This window comes from Dermacentor variabilis, unplaced genomic scaffold (genome assembly GCF_050947875.1).
Source record: "Dermacentor variabilis isolate Ectoservices unplaced genomic scaffold, ASM5094787v1 scaffold_12, whole genome shotgun sequence".
Lineage (NCBI taxonomy): Eukaryota > Metazoa > Arthropoda > Arachnida > Ixodida > Ixodidae > Dermacentor > Dermacentor variabilis.
The window spans coordinates 15744479-15761975 of record NW_027460280.1 but is presented as its reverse complement, the minus strand read 5'-3'; the positions used below and the strand labels follow the sequence as shown (position 1 = coordinate 15761975).

Below are 17497 nucleotides of genomic sequence, written 5' to 3'. Positions count from 1 at the left end.
ATGGAATTAAGACAATGGCACGAAAAGCAGCAGTTATTCTGATTGTCAAAAAGTTTTGTACACTGCCTGTTATGCTCATCTTGCATCTTGTGATGTTGATTTTGTCTTACCCACCCCTCTGAGGGGGGACACAGCAATGAAAATGGTCAATTTAGTCAAATTTTCTTCTTTCCTTTTTTTCACGATTCTCGGGTGCTCCTTTTTAGCGTGGGGAAATATTAGACAGAAAATTGCATTTTCCTAATGTGCTACCGCCTATAATTGGGTACAAAATTGGAACTTGGGGATTCTATCACTTCACTTTATTTCCTTAAAGACCCCACAATGGGGTGTTACATAAGGAGTGGGTTGTAGAGAGTTGTTACAAATGCCACAGGTTGTTAACAAGACAGGTACATGGATACACGTGATGGACAGGTAATTGAAACAATGTCGTGGGGAATGCCATTCCATTCTGAAGCTGCGCGGCAAAAAAATGATGCAGAAAAAGTTGTCGTGCCAGAACGAGGTCAGGTGACGAAGTGGATGGCCAGTGTGGGGGGAAGTGTGAATGGTAGGAGCGATGTAAGGTGGATGGCTGAAAGAACTGTGATAAAACTTGTGGTAGAGTGATAGTATGGCAATCTTGTGGCAAGACGAAAGAGTGGGCAGACCAGATTCATTTTTAAGGGATGACACGCTGATATCGTATGAATAAGAATGAATCAAGCAAGCAGCATGATTTTGCACTACTTCGATAGCATTGATCAAATAAACTTGGCGAGGGCTCCAGATGGGTGATGCGTAGTCAAGTTTGGGCCGAATTAGCGATTGGTAAGCCAAAAGTCTTACGTGGTAGGGTGAGTGACGCAGATGACGTTTTAGAAATCCTCATGATCGGTTAGCTAATGAAATTATATTCGCGACATGCGTGTGCCAGGAAAGCTCAGGGGTTAGTGCTACACCAAGGTATTTAAAGGATTCACTTGTTTCAACTGGTATGTTAGTGATTTCATAGGGAAATTGGAGAGGATTTTCGCGGTGGTGGAAGGAAACTAATTTACATTTGTTAGGATTAAGAGACATTAGCCAGCAGTTACACCAGTCGAACACGTTATTAAGGTCATTCTGTAAGGCTATTTGGCCAGATGTGTTAGTTATTTCGCGGTAGATAACACAGTTGTCAGCAAACATGCAGATGTTACATAATAAATTGTTAGGCAAGTCATTGGTATATATTAGAAATAAAAGCGGGCCAAGAACAGATCCCTGCAATCACTCTGTGAATTGCGTAATTTTTTTCTGGTGCAACACCTCTGTCTTGGTACCATCGTAAAGAGGTTAGCCACAGTGTCATCTTTTGCCTTGCAAAACTAAAAGCAAAGAAAGCAAAAGAAAGAAGGAAGAACTAGCGTTGCAATCAGTTACTGCTGCGACGTGCACAGTGGAAGCACTCCTATTGCCTGACACGAATTTGAATTGCTGATGCATGTTTCGTGCGCATTTTCAGCATTTCGTGTGCACCTTGAGCATTTCTGGCTCAAGGATACTCGAGAATGATTACTTGTCTTCTTCTGCTACAAGTGTGTGTAGGGGGTGTGCATTCTACGAGACGTGATTGTTACATGTAAAATTCACCTCAGTAACGAACCTGTTGGAAGAAACCTTTAGTTCAAACCAATCAGAATCACTGGAGGGCATACGAGTTGACACTGCAGCTTGAAAAGCAGGACCATTTCTCACGGCTATCCTACCTAAAGACAGCTCAGGAACGCTTTTCAAGTTGGTTCTTCATTTAAACAGATGCCGAAAGCAGCATCTTCATGCACAAAGTGACCACTACGTTTGTTACTATAAGTACCGCTTCTAGTTGCTAAGCATTGCATACCTGCCAACATGCGAGCATGCCAACCTGGAGGGCAGCATGCATTCTCAAGAACTGTGGCCTAAGCACACACCTTTTGTGGCATACATACACAATTTAGATGCAGTAGCGAAACTTGGCATAGTAGAGATTAACAAGTAAAACATTGTCTTTAGATCGCACTGACTTTTTTAGTGACTTTAGAGTTGCCAATTTCGCCTGAATCAGGAACTATGGACCAGAATTTGCAGTGCTTCCAAGGGGCAGCCACCTTTTGACGGGGACTGCGGAGACTGGCAGAAAGAACGAAAGAGCAACTGGAGTAGCTCAGCTTGATCTTAATGCATGCTAACCCCCAGTGTTCTATGGCAAAGAAGTCCGACACGGCTGTGGACGATATGAAGGACACCGGAAAGAAGACACAACAGCGTAGGCTTAACCAGTCACACCAGGAACAGCGTCTAGCCCGAGCTCCACTTCAGTAGCACTGGCGATCCGACTGCGGAGCTCTGCACGGCACACTTCTTCTTCCTTACAACTCCCCCCCCTCGCTGAAGACGGAGCCGCACAGGAGGCCTAAGGCGCCGTGAGGACGAAGGGCTGGTGATACGGCTTGAGCCGATCTATGTGCACAGTTTCGCAGCCTCGGCGATGCAGGTCCGTAGGAGGCGTCAGAGGTTCGATGACGTAGTTCACCGGAGACGTTTGCTGTAGAATCCGGTAGGGTCCATAGCATCAGGATACAAACTTGGAGGAGACACCTGGTGTCGAAGTAGGAGGCACCCACAACCAAACGAGAGCGTCAGGCGAAAACTGGTGGTGGGGGCGCCTGTCGTCATGACGAAATTTCTGTAGCGCTTGTTCTTACTTTGTAAGGGAGTGAGCTAGTTGCCAACATTCTTCTGCATACCGGGCGGCTTCGGAAACCGGTGTACCCTCTGATAAGGCGGGATGGTAAGGAAGAATGGTGTCAATGAGAAATGATGGTTCGCGGCCATATAGAAGAAAGAAGGGAGGAAAGCCCGTTGTTGACTGGGGTGCCGTATTGTAGGCGCATGTGACATAGGGAAGGATGAGGTCCCAGTTGGTGTGGTTGGAGGCGATATACATCGAAAGCATGTCGCCAAGAGTTCGGTTAAAGCGCTTTGTCAATCCGTTTGTTTGCGGGTGATATGCGGTGGTACAGCGATGAATAACGCGGCATTCAGCGAGAAGTTCTCGAATGACATCGGCGAGAAAGACGCGGCCTCGGTCGCTCAGGAGTTCGCGGAGAGCGCCATGACGTAGAACGAAGCGTTGAAGGAGGAAGGAGGCAACGTCACGAGCAGTCGCGGCTGGCAGAGCGGCCATTTCTGCATACCTCATGAGGTGGTCTATAGCTACAATGACCCAGTGATTGCCAGCAGCAGTGTATGGCAGAGGTCTGTATAGGTCCATCCCAACCCAGTCAAAGGGTAACGAAGGGCATGGCAAAGGTTGCATTGGTCCAGGAGGGCGGCAACGATCAGGCTTGCGGCGTTGACATTCTGTGCAAGAGCGAATGTACTTTTGCACAAATGTGTACATACCACGCCAATAAAACCTATGACACAGTCTGGTGTAGGTCTTGAAGAGACCGGTGTGTGCGCACTGAGGGTCGGCATGTAAAGCGGCGCATACATCAGTGCGGAGCTGCCAGGGTATTACAAGCAGCCATTTGCGACCGTCGAAACTGTAGTTATGGCGATAGACGATTCCGACGCAGATGGCGAAGTGCGAAGCCTGTCGGCGTAACGCTGAGGATGGTGGGCATGCAGGTGAATCAGAGATGTAATCTATCAAAGATAAAATCCAGGAGTCCTTGCGCTGCTCCAAAGCCATGTTGACAGAAGCGAATGGGAGAAGTGGGTCGTCTAGGACGGAGACACTGACAATGTCGGCATAGACAGGCGAGCGCGAAAGAACATCGGCATCAGCGTGTTTCTTGCTTGAGCGGTAGACAACCCGGATATCATACTCTTGGAGCCTCAGTGCCCACCGGGCTAGGCGGCCACAAGGATCCTTGAGAGACGACAACCAGCAAAGTGCATGGTGATCGGTAATGACATCGAAGGACCGGCCTTACAGGAATGGACGAAATTTTGTGATGGCCCAGATGATCGCTAGACATTCTTTCTTTGTGACTGAATAATTCGCTTGGGCTTTCATGAGAGTGCGGCTCGCGTAAGCAACAACATATTCTTGGCAGCCGGGCTTTCGCTGGGTGAGCACAGCGCGAAGACCAACACTGCTAGCATCCGTATGGATTTCCGTGGGAGCAGTTGGATCGAAATGAAGAAGTATCGGTGGTGTTGTGAGCAGGCGATGTAGCGTCGCGAAGGCATCATCGCAAGTTGGGGACCACGCGGAAAGATTGGGGTCTCCCCGAAGAAGCTATGTCAGAGGTGCCATAATCAAAGCGAAATTTCGAATGAAGCGGCACAAGTATGAGCAGAGGTCAATGAAACTGCACAAGTCTTTTAGAGACGTTGGCCTCGGGAATTCTTCAACAGCATGGAGCTTAGCGGCATCAGGGAGGACGCCGTCCTTCGACACATGTCCGAGTATTGTCAGCTTGCATGCCCCAAAGTGACATTTTTTCAGGTTTAGTTGGAGGCTAGCGTCACTGAGGCAGCGTAAAACCTGCTCCAAGCGATGAAGGTGAGTAGGAAAATCTGGTGCGAACACTACTACATCATCCAAATAACACAAGCACGTGTTCCATTTGAGGCCTCGAAGAAGAGCGTCCATCATCTGCTCAAAAGTCGGGGGCAAGTTGCAAAGTCCGAATAGCATCACACGAAATTCGTATAAGCCATCTGGTGTGATGAAAGCAGTTTTAGGCTTATCATTTGCAGCCATAGGCACCTGCCAATAACCAGAGCGTAGATTGAGGGAGGAAAAGAACTCTGCACCTTGTAAGCAGTCTAGGGCATCGTCAATCCGCAGCAATGGACGAACATCCTTTCTGGTTATTTTGTTTAGGCGACAGTAATCCACGCAAAAGCGGATCGAGCCATCCTTCTTTTTAACTAAAACTACTGGCGATGCCTATGGGCTGTCAGACGGTTCAATGTCACCATGCTTTAGCATGTCACCTACTTGCTCATCAATGATGCATCGTTCTGTCAGCGATATGCGGTATGGTCGCTGCCGTAGTGGTGAGTGAGAACCAGTGTCAATCCGGTGACATACAGTCGTCATTCGGCCCAGAGAAGTGGTATGGCTGCCAAATGCAGGGCGAAATTTGTCGAGGAGACAGAGAAGGTTATGGCGTTGCGTGGGGTTTAAGGCGTTGTTGATGACGTGGCTGAAAACGTCTTCAGGCAATGTGGCAGTTACGGGATTACAGTAGAGGGTGTAGACCTCTGACGGTCCAATAGGAAGTTCCAACGTGGTAATGATGTCATAAGGCTCCACAGTGCCGAGAGATTCACCGCGAAGCAACATAATCGGGAATGGGAAGTGGTTGTGTACAGGAATGCGAGTCGCACCAGCTTGAAGGCCAAGCAGTGCAGTAGGGAGTGGTGAGAGGTGGCGATGAACGAAAGCAGTGGAAGGTGTGAAGAGTATGGTAGAGTCAGCGGCAATGGAACAGGATACAGGTGCCAGAACGGATGCATGCAGAGGTATTTGGATGCCGTCAGTGAGGGAAAACTTGGTGCAGGAAAGCAAAACATCATCAGATATGGCATTACCAAGCAAAGAGAAGGCGACCTCTGCACGGGAGCAATCAATGACAGCTTGGTGACGGGAGAGAAAGTCCCAACTAAAATAGTATCGTGGGAACAGTGGGGAAGAATGATGAACTCAACTGCGTAGAGCACTCCTTGAATTTCAAGTCTGGCGGTGCACGCAGCCACCGGCTGGATGTGCTGTGCTGTGGCTGTGAGGAGTAAAGGACCGAAGAAAGGCGTCGTGACTTTTCATATTGAGCGGCATAGTTTTTCGGCAATCAAAGATATGGCAGCACCTGTGTCACTGAGGGCAAGCACAGAGACACCTTCAACAGCAACATCAATAATGTTGGGCGGCGAAAGAAGAGGGCTTGAGCGTTGCAACAATGACGCAGTTTTTGCCTCAGGAACTGCACCACTTAGTTTTCTGTGTCAGCAGTAGAGGGACGTCGTCGCATCGGGGAGAGCGAGCGACGAGGAGGAGAAGGAGGACGGCAGTTGGAAACTGGGTGAAGGCGTGCAACGTGTCCGGGAATAGCAGATGGGCCGACTGTCCGCTGTGCACCAGGGATTAATTACTCGATGGGCTGGAGGTCGTGGGGGCGTGGAGGTAAAAACTGGGCTAGGCATCGGAGGCGGAACCCGGAAGGTCAGCGGTCGTGGTCGTGTGACGGCGTCGGCGTAAGTCAATGGGGCGGTGAGCTGAGGCACCCACTCCGTAGGAAGGACCTCGGACCCTTGTTCTTCTATAACATGTCGCAGGGTCGGACTAAGGGACGAACTTGACTCCGGCGGGTTGGAGATGAGGGAGAGCTGGCGAGCAACTTCTTCCCGGACGAAAGCCTTGATCTGCGAGAGGAGGGTGGGATCTTGTAAAGGAAAGATCAAGCTGGACAACGATTCCTGATGAGGAACAGGACAGCGGGTGAGGATGCGTTGACGGCGGAGCTCGTCATAGGTTTGGCACAGTTCAATAACTTGGGCGGCAGTAGAGGGGCTCTTTGAAATGAGCGTCTGAAACGCATCCTCACTGATGCCCTTAATTATAGTATTACGATATTACCGGTAGATACCCGAGAGACGAGCCGCTGCGATTCCCTGCGATGATTGCTTGAGTCACCACCAGATGGCACTCACCTCCACGCACCCAAGAAAGAAGTTTGCAAATGGCCAAGCAAGAAGTGTGAATATGATGAGCTTCTAAGTGTAATGGCGAGAGAAATAGGAAAGAGAAGCAACACGCTTGTTGAAAAGGAAAAAGGAAACTGAAAAGCTAGTGGAAAAGGGAGATATGGGAAGTAATGGGTGAACAACAAAGAGCATCACAAGATCATAGGCAGGCAAAAAAAAACATAGTTGCCACAGTTTGAAGTAGACAGAAAATGAGAAATATACTAGGAGAAAGAATAAATTCGTTTGGGCAATTTGTAGTATCATAATAAATAAATAAATAACTAAAAAATACTGGTTCTAGCAAAGATAAAAGGTGAAAGTGAACACTGGCAGTCCGTGTGAAAAAGTAGGCCACACCTGGAATACCTTGGAAGTACATAAACTTATTGGGCAGGAAGTCTGGAGCAATACAACAACATATCCAAGATGGAGATGGAAACAAACTGGAAGGGGACAAAGCATTAAATTACATCCGAAAAATAACAGCCGAATCATTTCAAGGCAATGACAAGGTGGTTTTAGAGAAAAAAGAAAGAGCATGAACAATAACCAGGTGGAAAAGGAGCTGGTGCTGAGAAATTTCAACTGGAACAAAGCCAAAGAGAAAATTCCTAAACACTTACAAGAAAGGCAAATACCAGAGAGTTGGCGACAAAGTAGAATGAATTTACTTATAAAGGTAAGGGGGCCAAAAATAGAATTTGCTCATATAGATCATTGACCATTATGTACATCAGTAATATACAGGCTGGCAATGCAGGCATTTAAATTAAAACTGTAAGCATAGGCAGAACAAAATGTCATATTGGGAGAACTTCAGTATGGCTTCAGCATCGGTAGACGTCTGGATAATAACTTATTTGTTCTTACCCAGTGTACTGAAATATCCAGAGAAGAAAGGAGACCATTACATGTGGCTTTTTAGACATTACTCGAGCATATGACAACGTAGACCACAACAATTTGTGAGGCATTCTTGAAGGGGAAGGCTTGGGCAACAACTGTATACAACTTCTCAGGGAGGTTTAGCTAGACAATACCGTTTGTGTTGAATGGGACTGGATGAGGAGCGAGGACAAAATTGATATCACCAAGACACTGAGACAGGGGTGCCCTTTATCCCCACTGCTGTTTATGATGTCCATGGCAAGGATGGAAAGCGCGCTGAAGAGACTCAATATCACGTTTAACCTCTCATACAAACAAGCCGGCACAATAGCAGAGCAGCAGCTTCCAGGTTTGTTTGATGTGGACGACATTGTGTTTCTTGTTAACAAGCGAAGCGATATGCAACGTCTGGCTAACATCTGTGGACAGGAATGTGAGAATTTAGGATTAAAATAAAAAATCAGGATTTATGGTATGCAATGAAAACAGTGGACAGACAGTGTCAATACAGGGCCAAGAAGTACCTAGGGTAGGAGAATATACCTTGGTACATGGATAAAGAGAAACAATAGATATATGGAAACATCGGAAAAAAGAATAACAGTAAAGGGGAAGTGAAATGCAGCCATAATGAAGCACAGAGTGCTATGGGGATACAATAGGTATGAGGTGCTCCGGGGTATGTGGAAAGGTGCAATGGTTCCAGTACTTGCATTTGGAAATGCAGTTGTTTGCTTCAAGTCAGCGGTACAATGAGGACTCAATAGCAACCAAAGGTCAGTGGGACGCCTTGCATTGGGTGCTCACGGGAAGACTACAAATGAAGCTGTGCAAGGTGATATTGGCTGGACAAGTTTTGAGGTGATGGAAGCTCAGAGTAAAATTTACAGTGGTGAACGACTGAGGAATATGGAATAACGTAAATAGGTTGCGAGAGTGTTCAGATATTTGTACAGGAAAAATACTAAGTGGAGGAAAGGAAGCTTACCAGCAAGTATGCGACTGGTATAACAAGTAACATGGACAGAAAGAACGTCAAATGCAGTCAGAGAGTTTGAGACAATCTCATTGGTAGCGGCAATCGAAAAGGAACCTGCTATGAGTACCTACTTAAGAGGAAAAAACAAAATCAGGAAAGAAACAAGTGATGATAACTCAAATGGAAGCTCACTACATTTCGGAGTGAGATCAGGATGCCTTAGAACGTGCACTTATAAGGCGAGATACAACAAGGAAGAAGAAGCATGTGGTTGCTGCGATAAAGCAAGGGAAACTATAGAGCTCGTTTTTATTAGAACGTGAAGATACCTGCCCAGCGATCGATTTAGGTGCCTCCGGCCTCGTTGAAGCACTTGGGTTCAGTGAGAGCTCCTTTGTTTGCCTCAGCTGCCTCCATTGCCTCTCTGTTTACAATGGATGTATATAAGGCCGGTGCGGCTCTGCAAACCCCTGCTTCGGCGGATATGATAGGCAGTGATTGAGTGGACGGTACGCGAAGCTTTGGCTGCAGCTCCATAGGACATGTAAGCACTTTCGGAGCTCATTACACTTTGTCCAAACAGACGGAGCAGTGTATACAGTGCTTGTAATAAAAGCGAGGCTAAAAATGTATTCCAAGTTGTCCTAACTTTCTACTAATGAATTGAATCACAATCAGTGTGCTTAGCTCTTCGTTTTTATTTAGCAAATACTTTTAAACAGTGGCTTGTCACTTTTCTAACTCAGTGAAATTCCACGGGTGGTCAATGTCTGACTTTCTGCCTGATCGCTTCTAATGCAGATGTTCTGTATGTTGCAATAGCTTGTAGCAAATACATATTATTGCTAGTCACTCGCTTACTGTGTGGACCATTACGAAACATTCAGCTTCGAACATTAGTGTGCTGCCGGTGTAGCCACCGTCACCCATGGTTTGGCACACTGATTCAAATGTGCACCCGTTCACTTATTCTTGATAAGTTGGTGATAAAGTAGGCGTAAGTTTGCGTGTGAGTTGGAGTGGATGTGGGTAGATAATGTGTAAGAAACTTACTATATGCCATGAAGTGGCACTCCGCCCTTTGTCACCATATAACGAGTGGTACTCGCTCATGCAGACATTCCGGGGTTGAAGTCCTTGGAGGTCAGCGCTACAAAGCTGGTGGATGAGTGAATCTTTTACAGCAAAGGAGATTACTAGACGGTGGTGACGAGTGCTGTCATGTTCACATGTGCTCTGTGACTTTTCCTGCTTTTTGGTGAAAAATTGTGCGTGCAACCGATTTCCACGCTCACCACGGATCTGTGAAGTGGTCTTGCATCAACTCAAACTACCCACAACCGTCAGTGACTGGAACTTTGTTTTACAAACTTAAACGTGCCTTTGTTCCATGCGCGTTCGATGAAAGCCACCACGTAGGCAGCTACTGGAACACCCGTGTGTGTGGTGAACCCGTGCTCAACGGCTCTGGCAATTCAACCCCCCAACCTAACCCCCAGCGCAATGCCAGGACCTTGATAACATGAATTTTCAAGACTCTGCTGCTCACAACCTCATGGCACCAAGAGGACCCAGCGATCAGAACACCGGGACAGGGAGCCAAAGCCAAACGGATGCGGATTGGCAGACGGTCCTGACACTTCGGCAGAAAAAAGCCCTTGCGAAAGAGAAGACCAAATCACCGAAATATTTGGAAACCTTGAAGCACTAACAAACTTCCGCTGATCAAGCAACTGGAAAATCTAAACACAAGCCAGTCTACAGGCGGTTACCCCCCTGCCATAAGCCTTCAAGATAGTGGTGCAATCACATAAGGGGCTACCGGTCGAGAATCTGACTAGTCCAATACTAGTGGACGCAGTGATTGCTGCTTACAGCGGGCAAATATCAGGTGAGCAATTTCTGCTCAGAATCAAGTCAGGCTCCAACATCTTTATTGTGTCCATGCTGCACCAGACAGCGGTGGTCTACATTAGATGTATTACAACGCTAAACATTAACGGCCGGCCTAACTCTGTCAACGCCTATGTAGCAACAAGTGACAGGACAAGCAAGGGTGTCATTCATGATTTGGACCCGCACACGACCCCTGAAACGCTAAAAGGGAATCTAGGCATAGGCATACAAGGGGTCGAAATTCTCCAAGCAAAAATTGCCATTGTCACCTTTTTTGGAGGGTCATGCCACAGTACGTAAACTACAATGACGGAGAGCTTGCTTGCTACCCCTACAAGATCACCACTCAGATGTGCAAAGTGTGGGACCAAATGGGTCACAGATCGGACGTCTGTCCCCAGCTGGACATTCCAGTGTGCCATATGTGAGGACAACAGGGCTCTGTAGCCAGACGCGAGTGCACCCGAGGGTCACATGACAGGAGACCGAAGTTGCAAGAAACGTAACAAAAAACGCCTCAAATCCCAAAGCAATAGAACTTCGAGGGCTGGCGTTAACCGGACTACCCAGAAGGACACCTCAACGAAGCCACCTCAACGCCTACGTTGGTTCGGTTCTGAAAATGGAGAATCCGCATCGGATCCTTCACCAGAGCTATCAGGGCCCTAATCGCCATCGATCCAGATCCAGATCCCAGACACGAATGAACTCCAATGCCAATAACCTACCTCTTTCCCAATCACCCAAGTTGCCTAAATCTGGGGCTCCCGGCACTGCTACCAAGCAAGCGCCACACTATAACGCGGTAAGCTGGGCATGAGTTGTTTCTCCTACTGCTCTTGTAACAAAAAATCACGAATACCAAAAATTCATTCACGGAAACAAGCTTCTCTGCAAGAGAATGGCAGAAATCAAACGAGAGTTGGCCTCCCTCAAAGCTAGCCACTGCACCGAACCGAACAAAACAGCACATACTAAAGCAGCAGGCACAACACCGAATTCCATGAAGGGCACACTGCATGACGCACACAAGTAGTGCATCAACTACAACCTATGCAAAATTTTCAGCAGCAGATGTAAACAGAATTAGAAATCCTAAAACTTGCGTCAATAAATTCATGGCCAGCACAAGGGACGCGGTTCGTAAACGAGCCAGCACTAGCAGCCATCCGAAAGCCATACCGACCTCGGACAGCAAAAGCACTATTAATGGCGAGTAAAAGACTAGCGCACCACTAACATCTCGAAATTTGGCAAGGGAATCGCCGCACCTCCAACAAATGGGTGGCTGCTTTACAGCATGAACACGGCGCCAGTCAAACCTGATATCATTTGTCGAAGCATATGACCTCCAACTCGTCATTCTCCCTCAAAACCCGAGATTAGGAACAGCGCCAGCTCAGACACCTTTCCAGATCTTACGTTTACAAATAATGTTGACGAGGTATTCTGGACCAACCTAGAAGAGAATCTAGGCAGTGATCATTACATCCTCAGCGTGTCGGTAGGCTCTCCCAAAATTCGATGGCCCTGTGGGCATGTGGTAATCACGGACTGGGTAAATTACTGTAAAGTACAGCGGAGATATTACCTGAGAACCCTTAAGACTTGGCAACGCACATACAAGACACTCATAAAGCAACATCTAAGCGGCTAACGCGCACAGTGGAAATGCCAGCGGTTGACAGCCATCTGCTACATATGTGGAAAGGCAAAGGGGGTTAACCAAGCGATGGAAAAAACAGCAACTTAATCGCAAACTGCACCACAGAATGACCTAAATATCCATGTGGGCAAACACTTATGCACAGCAGTTAGAGGCAGCAAATTGGGCGGAGCAAAAACGGAGCATTACTGACCACAAAGATTATATGATTAATCACTCTGTAATCATGATGACTCATCAGAGAAAGGACAAAGAACCATCCTACCACCTTGTCTTTCTTGCAGAGGAGTGTCAAATGGCTTGGAATAAAGTTGTGTAAATTGGACACACTTAAAGACAATCTACGCAGGAGGTACACTGCCAAAAAAAAAAAAAAAAAAAAAAACTCAGGTGGTTGTTTCTGAACCCCCTCTACAACGTAGTGAAACATTCGGCCCTAAGTAAATATTAAAAATTTGTCACAATTCTTAATTAATTAAGTGGGATATTAAAAGTAGTGTTAGGAGCACCACATGATGGTAAACAATATGTCATTGGTTTCACCTAGCTCCAGCTAACCACTTTTTTAAAAATCGGTGGCTCAAGTTCTGGGAAACACCGAGTATAATTTCTCATTTACTTTAAGACAAAAAAATGATTAATAAAATTAAAATTAGCTGCAAACAACAAGGGTAAAAAATCTGCAGGATTCTGTATTAGCACAGTACTGTGGCTTACCATAGTGTTTCTTGCTTGCCAAGCTTTGTGGGCTATTTCTGTGAGCAAAATAGGAAGCCTTCCACGGGCTGTTTGTTAATGGTGAAATAGTCTATAAGCTTACTACAGGGGCACAAATAAATCAAACCATTTCCTGTACAGCCAAATCAATTCTTTTCTGTATGCAACAAGCCAGGTGCAGAAGAAAGGTGGTAGTTGACCATTGCATGTATCTGCATCCACCTGATGAATGTTACAAAAGTGTGCATATGTCACAAGTTGTCTGCATGCCGCAATGATGTCCATGTTGCAAGGTGCTGTAGTTTCAAGTCAAATGCCTGCAGCGTCCTGAAATGGCCTCTGTTCATGAATAACATAATGTTACATGCGGAAAGACAAACACAAAAGAGGCTGCTTACACTACATTTACAAGAGCAGCGCAGCCGGTGACCAAGATGGCAACCAGCTCATGCCAAGCCCAGATGCACGTCTTCGTCTTCCTTTGTGCCATGTCTCATAAGCGCCTGTTGTATCGCAACATAACCCTCGGTGGCAAAAGCGCTGTCCCGGTGTCCCTGTGGCAAGCAGAGAGTTGTAGGGCGTGAACCTGGCAACGTCGACGATATCACTGGTGGTAGGAGCGGAGGACGCTGCAAGGCTGACTGGAACGATTTTATAGGTGACATCAGTAACTTGCTGAACCAAGCGATATGGGCCTTTGTAACAAGGCAGGAGTTTCTTCCCAAGGTCTACTCGACGGGAAGGCATTCAAAGGAGCACTAGGGCACCCAGCAAAATGTGCACTTGATGGTCACAGAGGTTGAAGCAACACTTCTGGTTCTCTTGTGACAGTGATAAGCAAGCGCGTGCAAGTTGTTAAGCATGGCCAGCGCAAGCAATGGCATCATGGGCATATTCACTTGTTGAAGTCACAATTGATGGTGCCAAAGTGTCTACCGGTAGCATGGGGTCACGGCCATGCAAGAGGTAGAATGAGGAATAGTCAGCAGTGTCAAGGCAAGAAGACCTATAAGCGAAAGTAATGTAAGGTAGAGCAATGGGGGGGGGTCCCAATTCGGTGGTCGGCTGAAACATAATTTGTCAGCATATCTGTAAGGGTCCGGTTCAATCGCTCGACCAGGCTATTGGTTTGTGGATGGTAGGAGGTGGTAAGCTGATGCTTGATAGAGCAGGCACGCATAATGTCACCAATGACCTTGGACAAGAAGTTACGGCCTCAGCCTGTGAGCACTGCTAGGATTGGGGGGTCAATCCCATCGCTCGTAACCCATTGTCAAGATTGGAGTCATGCATGAATTAAAAGGTAGCTGGACCATGCCGTCGTCCAACTTATCCACGCTGAGGACGTTGCTGAAGGGAAGGACTGCTTCTCATCGAGAACGAGGAATATGGGTTTATTTACAGTATCTACATGCAGTTCATCAGTCTAGCATGGCTGCGAGAGAAAAGTACATCAGTCTAACATGACTGCTTGGGAAAAGTACATCAGTCTAACATGACTGCTTGAAAAAAGTACATCAGTCTAACATGACTGCTTGAGAAAAGTACCCTGAGCAGCCGCACAACAGTGGTTTATAAACACTCGGTCCTCAATCGATCCCAAGGTGAGGGAAACGTTCATCCAGGCACCGTAGACAAGTTGACCAGGTACCGTAGGCGAGACGGCCAGGCACCGTAGGCGCATCTTATTCCCCGAGCTGACCCCCGCAGCGCGCCCGCCGGCTACCCATTGTCTTGCGTCTCGGTCGGCGCGTGGGAAGGGGTCTCCGTAGACATTCCTGCAGCAACTCCCCGGCTCATAGCAGATCAGGTCCGCGGTGGCGGGCTCAGGCACAAAGCCTGCTTCGTCAAACTCGGCTCCAGCGACGGAGAGTAGAGGACGAGCGTGTTGTTGTCCACACAAAGTCGACTTAGTGACGCCATGGCTAGAGGTTTGCGGCGGCGCTCCAGGAAAAGTTGACGCCCGCTGTCGCAACTGGCAGGCAAAACTTACACGTCATCGGGCCATTCTTAACAGCGCCTCCATGGCCCGGAAAATCTCGACTGTCCAGCGCTGTTAACCACTGGGCAGGAAGAGAACGGCTGGTGGCCAGGGGATGATGCCGTGTTTCGCAGTGACCACTTGTGTAATGGTGTCACCGCCCCAAAACGTCCAACAAGGACAGGCAACTGCAAAACGCACCCCACAAGACGGCTCTGCGCAGAGATGACGTACCTTGGAACTCACTTTAGACCTGCTAGGCTTCAAAGAAAAATTAAGTATACAAACAAAAAAAATACTACATTTCGCTATGCCAATTTCTGAAGCAATTTCGTGCTGACCAATTCAGCAATCATGGAGGGAATCCTGCTAAATGAGAGAGGGTCTTCTTGGCTTAACAAAATTAACACTAGTAACTCTAAAATTTAGGCAGGACCCTTAAACGCAGAATTCAAATTAGCCTGCTCAAACCATCTGCATTGCTATGCAACTTTCCCTTCTTATATCTAACCGAGAAGTTGTACTCTTGGACAGTGAGACTCCATCGTAGCAAGCAGCCATTTTTGTGTGACATTTGATTGAGCCATGTCAGAGGACAGTGGTCGGTCTCGAAGATGAACTTCGCTTCGTACAAGTAATACGACAACTTCTGGGCGGCCCAAACTAAACAAGCGCATTCCTTCTCAGAACCGCTGTAGGCTTCCTCTCTTACATTTAGTTTACGGCTGGCATAGAGGATAGGATGCTCTTCGTTATCATCGCCGACCTGACTAAGTACCACGCGCATACCTCTGTCGCTTGTGTCGCATTGAACTATGAATTCCTTTGTGTAGCCTGGCGCGCGAAGCACAGGACGAGAAACCAATAGCGTTTTCTAACTTTGGAAAGCGTTCTCTTTGTTCTTATCCCAGTGTACGCTACTCGGTGCTCCCTTTCGGAGGGCGTCCGTTAATGGACTTGCCATTTGCGAGTAATTTGGAATGTACCGTTGATAGTACCCCACAAGTCCCAAAAATGAACGAAGGTCTGTTTTTGTGCGCGGCTGAGAAAATTCTCCAATCGTAGCATTTTCAGCTCGGCCGGCTGTCTCGTGCCCTGGCCGACAACATGGCCCAAATAAGTAACCTGCGAACAACCAAATCTACACTTTTCCGCTTTCATCGTTAAGCCGGCTTCCCTCAACCGTGAGAACACCTGTTTGAGGTGTGATACGTGTTGTTCCCAGCTGTCTAAAAAAATTGCTACATCATCAAGATATGGCAAGGCGAACTCCGGCAAGCCTTTTAGGACAATATTCATTAACTTAGAGAAGCTAAACGGCGTATTCTTCAGCTCAAAGCTGAGTGCGAGAGGGCGAAAAGTGCCTACAGGTGAGATGAATGCGGCATAGCAGCTGGCAATTTCTGAAAGGGGAACTTGCCAGTACCCCCGCACGAGATCTATAGTTGAAATGTATTTAGCAGCGCTAACTCTTGCAATTCGTTCCTCAATGTTGGGTATCGGGTACAGCTGATCCCTAGTGATGGCATTTAACTTACTGTAGTCAACACATGGACGAGGGTCCTTGTTAGGGGTTTCTACCAATATTAGTGGTGACGTGTAGTCACTCTCAGCGGGCTCAATAACTCCCAACTCTAGCATGCGCTGTATCTCTGCCTCCATAATTTCTCTCTGTCTTGGAAACACCCTGTAAGGCTTTGATCTTACGGCTTCGGTCGATGTCAGCTCTATTTCATGCGTTATTAGTTTGGTTCTACCCGGCCGATCACTGAATCTGTCGAGATATTCCCCTAACACCTCTTTTAGCTCATCTAACTGTTCGGGTCTTAGAACATGTGAGCTTACCGAATGTTTTACTACTCCTTCTAGGCCGATTTCAGAGTTGGAGGTCGCCCTATACTCCTTAAACTTGGTACTAGTGCCATCCTGCTCTTTGATGGTATAGTTAACGATTCCGCTCCGCTCTATATACGGCTTCATCAAATTGCAGTGATATATCCTCACCTCCTTCCTGCGACCGGGAAGTTTCAGAGCATAGTTAGTATCTGAAAGTTTGTGCAACACTTTAACGGGCCCGTCCCAGTGAACTTCAAGCTTGTTCTTTCTTGAAGGTTTGAGGACCATTACCTGGTCTCCGGCGTTAAACGTACGAAGCCTCGCATTCTTGTCGCAATATAATTTGGCGTTCTTTATAGCTACTCCCATGTTCTTTCCGACTAGTTCTTGGGTTGCGCTCAGCCGTTCCAGCAGATTCAACCACTGTTTGCACGAGTTGGGTTTCCAGCCAAAATTCAGGTGGATCAAGGGTCAGTATTCACCAGTGCACTGACTTCCACATTCTTGCAAAAGTGCGGGATAAAGTTAATACACAGTTCCGTCTATCACCCTCAGTCAAACAGTGTAGCTTCCAGCAGACGTATTCAACCACTGTTGTACTCTCCCCTTTTTCCTCCCACATCTCTCTTAACATTCTCAGTGGAGAACGGAGTGTCCTCCCATACACTAGTTCTGCTGGCGAGAACCCTGTCGCTTCTTGTGGAACCGTTCGCAAAGCAAACAAAGTTGCCGGCAGACAGTTCTCCCAGTCCTCCTTGTGCTCGTAACAGAGCGCACGCAAAACTCGCTTAAGCAGTGAATGCCACCTCTCTACACTGTTTGA

General features: G+C 47.2%; 1 protein-coding gene across 9 annotated transcripts in view; it reads right to left on the bottom strand.

The window, feature by feature from the left end:
- Nucleotides 1–17497, bottom strand: part of LOC142566104 (WW domain-containing adapter protein with coiled-coil-like) — a 448398-nt gene that overhangs the window by 107667 nt on the left and 323234 nt on the right. The window lies entirely within an intron of this gene.